The 8,501-nt window shown below is 40.5% G+C and overlaps 1 non-coding gene across 1 annotated transcript; it reads right to left on the reverse strand.

Moving 5' to 3' along the window:
• Positions 1 to 4,979: 4,979 nt before the first annotated feature.
• LOC148777482 (small nucleolar RNA SNORA70) lies at positions 4,980 to 5,113 on the reverse strand. The gene has a single exon (XR_016037943.1). It is a non-coding gene; the product is annotated as a small nucleolar RNA SNORA70 (small nucleolar RNA).
• Between the last annotated feature and the right edge of the window lie 3,388 nt (positions 5,114 to 8,501).

Consider the following 8,501-nt stretch of genomic DNA (forward strand, 5'->3'; position numbering starts at 1 on the left):
GCTCACCAGCTGTAGAGGGAATTTCTTGCAAATAAAAGCAGTCTCTCTAGAAACATGTTCACCCTTTCCATCTTCTCACCCATATCAGCTCTTTTAGGCTGTGTGAGTTGAAGCACCTTCATTTTTTAGGTACGTTATATTTGGTGTCATGTATTTTTTTTTTAAGCAAGGTGTCAGTTGTCAACTGAATAAATTATAAAATGCCTCTTTTAACTTCTCCTCAAATCAGTACTCAAAAAAGGCAGGAAAGAGAAGAACAAACATTAAGGGAAGGATCTGGAAGCCCAATCAAGATAAAGTGATTCCCAAGGAGTATTACCTTTCAGTAAAGGAAATGGAGCACTCTGCCCAGGTGAAATTGCCGGCCTGCCTGATGCTGTGGCAGAGCCACAGAGGAGATGGTTGAGATGCTTTCAGCCATGTTTGTAGTGTGTGGGGACCTGGGAGGCCATTATCGATTTCCAAAAGCTTTAGAAAACTTGTCAATGGTTCTGATTTTTAAATAGATTAAGTAAAAAAAAAAAAAATTTGAGCAATTATAAAAGTTGCAGCAATCCCTGGGAATTAGCCATAATCCCTAAGAACAGATTATGCCCTCATATCTTCATTTCGTTTTGTGGATCAAATTTTAGCCATTTATAAAATCCTGTAGTCTCAAGTAGGATATTCGAGCTGGGTGCTTTGTAAAACCTTAAAGTGAAGATGAAAACAGCTTTATGGCTTTCAGTTTGATGGCTGTGTAATTGGCAGAGTGCTGAAGTGTGTCAGAAGGGAGATCCCTGGAGAAACAGTGAAACTGCAGGTCCTTGATCTGGCATGGGACCAACATCTTTTTATTGAGATAGGTGAAGACTTATTTGTTAAAGTGGCAGGTGATATGGAGCTGGAAGGTATCATAAAGAACTTGTCCTATATCAAAAATTAGATATTAAAAAACTCAGACTCGAGGGATGACATTTAACAAAAGTATGGCTAATTCCATACTTCAATATAATAAGTATAATAAGTATGGCTTCATGTGAAAGTTAAAACTTTGCAAAAAAAGACAAATGATGGTGGTAAACAAAGTCAATGTGAAAACTTCCTGATTCTTCTGGCCCCACCCAAAAGTTTTCTGCAAGATGTGGCTCAGCCCCAGTCAGTCTCTTCACAGAGGTGCTCAAGCCTTTGAATCTCCCAAAGGAAAGATTGAGAAAGACTGAAGGCAGAAAGAGAAGAGGTTTTCAGAGAATGAAATGACTGGATGGCATCATCAATGCCATGGATATGAAGTTGGGCAGACTCCAGGAGATGATGAGGGACAGGGAGGCCTGGCGTGCTGCAGTCCATGGGGTCATGAAGAGTCTGACACAACTGGGCAACTGAACAATAGCAACCAAAAAGAACTCATAATTATATCCTATATGCATGACTATATATGCACATGTTCCAGCGTATAACGGGTGCTAAAAAACTATTCATGGCTTGAGATTCTGAATCACTTAAATTCTGTTGTTCCCTTGAGTAGTCCATGCTGCCTTCATTATGTGTACTTCTACCCTGGGACATTCCTTGTTTATATCTCCTTTTGCAGAAATCTTTCAATGTCTTAGTAAAATACTAGTGAGAATTAATATCCTAATGCAAACATCTGATATTAATTTTTTCCTTCCAATCTTCTTAAAGTCATTTGGCAAGGTGAGACTCATCACTGATTAATAATTCTCAAACATGCAAATCTAAATCCAATGTCCTGTGTTTTGGAGATCAAAAACACAGGTGTACAGACAGTCCTGGACATGACCAGTTGCTGAATTCCTTACAAAGGATGCCAGCCAAAATCAACATGCCCAAAACAGTTTTCCAGTAGAGTAATGGTGCAGAAGAGATTTAAGATATTTCAGCCACTCTAGGGGGATATCACTATCTCTATTTAATCTATGGTTACTTAAGCTGGACTCAATAAGTATTTGGGGTGAGAGCTGGTGTGAACAGAAAAAGAGTTGAAAATTTATAAATCAGCTTTCTTGTCCTGCCACGGGGTTCATGGTGATGGGTCATATCCAATCTTAATTTTTTTTCTAAAATAAAAACTTAACAGTGAAGCATATGCCATGTTACTCTGTGTAGCTATGGAATCACAAGCAGTTAATATGGGAAAGAAAACAGCAATGAAGAAAAACAGACACAGCACAACATCTTACTTGACAAGCAATAGAGAAATGAAGGGGTTGAAGGACAGGTACTAGAGTGTTGTCATTCACCAACAGTTAGAGCCTCAGGTACTGTGGTACCCACCTACCATGGTTTTTCCCACACATTACATTGCATCATGTTTTATTTCACTGTAAGGCCTATATAAAATTATTTATATATCAAGTACATAAAGCACAAATGTATCTAGACCAAAATGGGCCTGTATAAGCATTCATAAAAATAGCCACAGATCCATGAAATGTTGATTTTCAGCTATCCAGGTTTGAGATGTAATGTGTGCAGAGTAAATGAGCATCATAGATTTTTCAGTCTCAAATTAGAACATTCTTTTCTGGTGTCATCACAAACCAGCAGTGTGCATGGAATCCTAGTATTAACACCCAAGCTATTCCTCTTCAAATTACTCTTAGCCAATTAGCAGCCAAGACATTGTTTGCCAGATCATGTGTCTTGAGTTAGTTTGGAAAACATGTGCATCAAACATTTCCTTCCTTCCTCCCATCTTTGATACCTTCCTTCCTCTTTGATACCTTCCTTCTTTCCTCTCCACTCTGATAGGTGCTGTGAGCCTGGTGGAAAAGGAGAGATGTGGAGAGCAATTGTCGCAGCGCAGTGCGTTCCGTGTGGCATTTCACGGGAGCACAGATTTGGGTAATGGGTTTGTTCACAGAAGGTTTCCTGAAATAGGAATTAGGTTGAGTCTTGAAGCTAGCTTTTTATTTTCAGGATTCAGATGAAACATCTTTAGAAGGCCTTTTCCCAAATTTTCTTCTTTAAGGCAGGGGTCCCAGACCTCCAGAATCTAATGCCTGATAATCTGAGGTGAAGCTGATGCAATAGTAATGGAAATAAAGTGCACAATAAATGTAATGTAGTTGAATTATCCTGAATCCACTCTGTTCCTGACCCCACCCCCACCCCAGTCTGTGGCAAAATTGTCTTCCATGAAACTAGTCCCTGGTGCCAAAGAGGTTGGGCACCACTGCTTTAAGGTACAAGCGAAGAGCTAAAATTTACTTCTGTGGCTAAGTTGGCTCATTCTCTTTTGCTCTCTGTCAACTCTGCTTTTCATTAGAAATAAATTTGAAAACTCCAAAAGCATGTTAAGGTTGCTAAGCTGAATTACTGAAAAAGATTACTGATCTTCTCGTAAGGAATATTGAGCAAATAAGTGGAAGCAAAACTTCTTAATGGTGTGGTGGTGGCAAATGTCTCTTGGGAAAGGGAATTCCATTTTTTTTCTGTTCTTGGAGAAGTTAGCAGGGGTGGAAGATGCCACAGTGGAGTATTTGGAAGGCCTTGCCTCCAGCTGTACAGCTCAGTCACCACTGACAGTGTGAAGGAGTTTTGAGGAGGTAGATTGCACCCAGATGGGGGAGCAATAGCAGATGAGTCATTAATATCATATGTGTGTTACAATAAGACAGCTCGGGGTCTGGATTTGAAGCACTAAATGTGTGTCACCCACACCTTGCTTTGTACAGTAATGGAAGACCTGGTAGAGCTGAGTAGAGAAAATGTAGCAGGAAAATAACAGGACATTAGTCCGATTCCTGATTCATCTGTTATTAATAGTGTGACCTTTCATTGCTTATTAAACTTTAGGACTCACACTCCTCCTCAGTGAAGTGCTGGGGGGTAAGGAACTGATATCATAAATTGTCTCTAATACAGAATATAACTTAAGAATTTTCACCAAATTGCAAAAGGAGAGTTCAGTTTAATTCCTATACATTCACTGCGTGTACTTTCCTCCTATGAAATCTTTCCTACAGAGATGTAAGCAAGCATATCTGGAAAGGATATGGAAGGCATATTATACCCCAGAGCTAATACGGGTTCACTAATTCTCTGTCTTGCATCTATGCACCTCAAACATCTACTTTCAAGCTTCTTGTCCAAACCCATTTCCAATTACTCACCTTCAAGCATTTCCCATCTTAGTCAATTCTCATAGTTGTCTGAAAATATCAAGTATATTTTCACCTCCATCCCTTGATTTGTTTTCTTAGAAAGTTCTGTACCTAAGTGACCTCTGTATTCAAATTCAATCCATCCTTCATGGCCCGTCGTATGGGAACATACGGGAACTACCTCTGTGAGCCAAACCTGACTGCCTCCTCCCTGAAGTTGAGAGGGATCTCAGCTCTCCTGCAGGCCGGCCATCTCTCTTAACAACCCTTAACTTGCTTTCTACCTTGCGTTAGATTCATTTGTCTAAATATCTGTTTCCTTATTTTAGAAGGACTGGATATTATTAATGTGTTTCCCCGAGCTTATCAGAATGCTTGGAACATGGCAAACAATCAATTTATTCTGATGGAATGCGATCAGGGAAAGATTGTATCTTTTTTTTTTGGACAGGAAAGTAGAATTTACTGGTGGGCATGAGTAAGGTGGGGACAGCACCAAGGCGCTCATGAGTACAGGGCCCAGCATTTGTCCAGAGGGCCATGATTAGGGATGTATTTGATCCTACAGCTCATCCAAGATGAGCTGCTTTTCTGCTGTCACGTTTTCAAATTCATTCACTTTAAACTTAATGAATCCCCACTTCTTGGAGATGTGGTTCTTCTAGTGGCCAGGGAACTTGACCTTGGCCCTGTGTAGGGCCTCAGTCACATGCTCCTTGTTCTACAGCTTGGTACAGATGGGCCTAATGACTTGTCCAATGTGAACCCTGGCCACTGTGTCCTGGGGCTTTCCGAAATTGCCGCACGTACCTATCTGGAGCCTGGATTGGAGACAGCATGCCTGTCATGAATGTCCACTGGACATTATCTATCTATCTTCAAGGTCCCTTAAGGCAACCTGTATGGGCAACAGGCTGCGTACACTACTGAGAAGGCTGCTGTTTGCAGCTGTTGCACACTGGGCCCCCTTGAGAGATGGTGTTTTAAAATGGACAGTCATTCAGAGTGAAAGTATGAGCCCTGTCACCAGCACAAGGCTACACATGATCTTTCCCACCTTCTGCTCCAGCCACTCCGGTCCACTTGCTTTCTGCTGATGGAGCCTGGTCCAAGCCTCTTTCTGCCTTAGGGCATTTGCTTCAGATACTTCCCCTCCCTCCAAGCTCTTCCCCAGATAACAGCACATCCCTGCTCTCACTTCCATCTGATCTTTGCTTGGGGAAGGTCAGAACTTCTCTAACCACCTTTTAAAAATGGCTATTTATAAATCTCTTGATTCTTTCTCTCTTTTCTCTCCATTGCATTCATGACTACCTGACACAGTATGTATTTGTTTGGTAGCCATTTGTTGGCCCTATCAGAATGGAAGTTCGGGAGGGCTTTTCCTACAGTGTCTACAACTGTGCCTGGTACACAGTAAACCCTGCAATGTCTTACCTCCAGCATCTGCTTATTCTCATCAGCATGTCTTAGATTTCTCTAGACTCAAACCATCATGAAATCAACGTTGCTTTCTTGCTTCTGGGCCTGCACCTCTCTTCTGCATCGCAGACCTCAGTTTAAGAACCTCTGATCTAATGGAGCAGGAAAATATGAACTACAGAGGTGGTCATAGGATTCATGGTATACATTAAAAGAGTGTCAAGGGATAAATAACTGAAGAAAAGAAAAAGTAAAGGTATGTGGTTTATATAGAGAACCTCATAATCAGAAACAGAGTTGAATGGAGCCTATTCGTTATCAGTAATACATTTTAGTTTAAAAGAGGGCTAATGGCTGGTGTTCAGATTGGGCCCATAACTCGAGTAAGATTCAAGGATACACGGAAACTTTCATAAGTAGTTTCCATGTGCAAGGCATGTTATGTACTTAAAGGGGCTTTATAGATTCCACTCTTAAGAATTTTGGGTTAATGATATGGTGCATTCTTATTCTTCGGTAAGAGATCCTTGGAAATGATCCATTAAACTTTATCTTGATCTTGTAGAGTAATTTAATATGTAAGATTAAAATTGTCCTTCGATTCAATGGCAAGTATAACAGGTCTACTTCTTTTAGAATGACCCTGATCTGCCCTCAGATCTGTAATTATTTGAAACCACTGGCCTCTTAGTTTCTATTTCTGACCAATTTTATGTGTTGGTTTTTGGGTGGGGGTTTCCATAAAAATCTTAAACAGGCTGAATCCTCATCAAATAGGTCATATCTGACCTATTTGGCTGTTAGGTACTCATGTTGGCAAACACAACTGTCAAGTCAAGGGCTTTGAAGCGATAAGATGCATGGGTGCAGTAGAGGGCAAAGGAGAAGATGACTTTTAAATCGATTGAGCGAGTGTTTATTGAGCATCTTCTATGCACCAGCACTGCCTGAGTAGTGAACATACAAAGATAATTAAGGGATGCTTCCTGTTCTTGAGGGAATCAGTGTCTAGATTTTAAGTCTAGATGACAGGGTTTGTTGGCAGAAATGAAGAAGAAAGCAAGGGACACCAAGTGGATTAAAGATTCAAAGTTAAGACTTGGACTTGTTGAATTTGAGATGAAAGCAATACATCCAAATGGTCATTACCATGCTTTTGAAATGAGCCAGAAGTCTTGTGGGGAAAATGCAGGGAATAAATGATAGACCAGCATGTCATGGATATGAAAAGTCTGTTTTCTATTGAGAAGTATACATCTGATACTTCGTGGATGGGAGAGGGGTATTGGTTTTTGTCTTTTTTTTTCCTTCTCCTTTTTCCCAATTTAAGTTAGGAGTTCTTGCCAAGTTTCTGCTTAGGAATTCTGAACTGAACTTCAAATGTTTAGGGGCTTCTGTCTTAAACACATTTGGAGTTGTGGCTTCTTGTTCAAGGAAGAAAACCCCTTCAAGTACATCAAAGAGCTGTGAGAAAAAGATACAGTGTGTTGACAATTTGTGTAAGGGCATCAAAACCAGAAATATTTCTCTGCTGTACACACATATTTTAAAGTTACAGGGGAAAGGTCTCTGGTGACAGGCTTCTGTTGCTGTGTTAAACCACCAATACTTGGGAAATAACACATTCATTGTACCAAAAATATGAGTTGACTTACCTAGTAATTTCAAGCCAAGGTCTAGAGGATGTTTTCTCTGGTAGGTAACCTGTGAATAATTGTGAGGAGTCTCATTGCAGGGTCCAAGTAAGAAGAGTCAGGGAATAGAATCAGGGAGAGGAATGTTGCCAGAACATCAGAGGCCATTTGACCCAGGGACTCAGAGAAACTCCTTACAAATTCAGTTTCAGGCATGGTGGCCAGGATCTTGTGAGGGGATCAGGTCATAAGATTGCCTTTGTTGATTTAAGTCCCATTTCTCTCCTTCATCCTTTTGTTAAAGTGGGTACAGAATAAAACCCACATCTACAAGGGGTGAACCTACTATTAAATTCTTGGTTAGAGGTGCCTGGGCGTCACATTCACGCAGATGGGGTCTGGAGTCCCATTTGCATCGCATGCTTTCTGGATGAATTCAGGTAGTTTTCCCCACCCTCCTGAAGCTTCTGTTTTATTTGAAAAAGGGAAGCAATAACACCAGCTTCACAACGTTGTTGCTTGAATGAATGAATGTTGGATATAAAAGGCCTGGGAGATGACTTGATTCTTAGAGAGAGCTCAGTAAATGCCACCCCAACCTGACCTCCCTTTGTTGTTTCCCTTGGTGGGATAAATAATCTAAAACCTAGTTCAGGTTAAAATGAGGATGTCAAATTAAGAAATCTTGAAGGCAGTTATTTGTATGGTGTTCTAGCTCTGCCACCGCCAGTGGGTATGACCTGAGGCAAGTCACTTAACCTCTCTCACCTCCATTTTCTCACCTACAAATTAAAGATAACAAATGCTTGTAAATTGGAATAAGAGATCAAGTTAAACTCCTAGGCAGAGAAGAAGTAGATTAGCAAATGGTTAGGAAGGTCGACTCTAGAGGTAGGTTTCCTAAATTCCAACTGGGACTCCTAAACTTACTTGTTCTGACTTTGGCCTAGTTACTAAAAATCATTGTGTCTCAGTTTCCTTATCTGCTAAAGAGGGATAATAATAGTAGTTTATGTCCTATAGATATAAAGAGTAAATCAGAGACTGCAGGTAAAATTCCTAGCACATGCCTAGCACATAATAAATACTTAATACATATCTTTATGATTATAGGGAACTCTGTTGAAAACCTTGTGACTTATGACCAGAGACTATAGACTGAACTAGCAGAGAAAGTTTGAAGTGTGATTTTGAACTGCTCTGACCTAGATACCCTGAGTAGACCTTTCATATTTCTGTGCTCTAGTAGAGTGCAGTGTTACTGGATTGTGCAGTGTTTGGAAACTATGGGGAACAGCAACGACTTATATTGATCTTCCCTGGTGGCTCAGATGGC

The sequence above is a fragment of the Moschus berezovskii genome, chromosome 7, assembly GCF_049115385.1.
Source record: "Moschus berezovskii isolate FMDL1 chromosome 7, NW_MosBer_1.0, whole genome shotgun sequence".
In the NCBI taxonomy this organism is placed as follows: Eukaryota; Metazoa; Chordata; class Mammalia; order Artiodactyla; family Moschidae; genus Moschus; species Moschus berezovskii.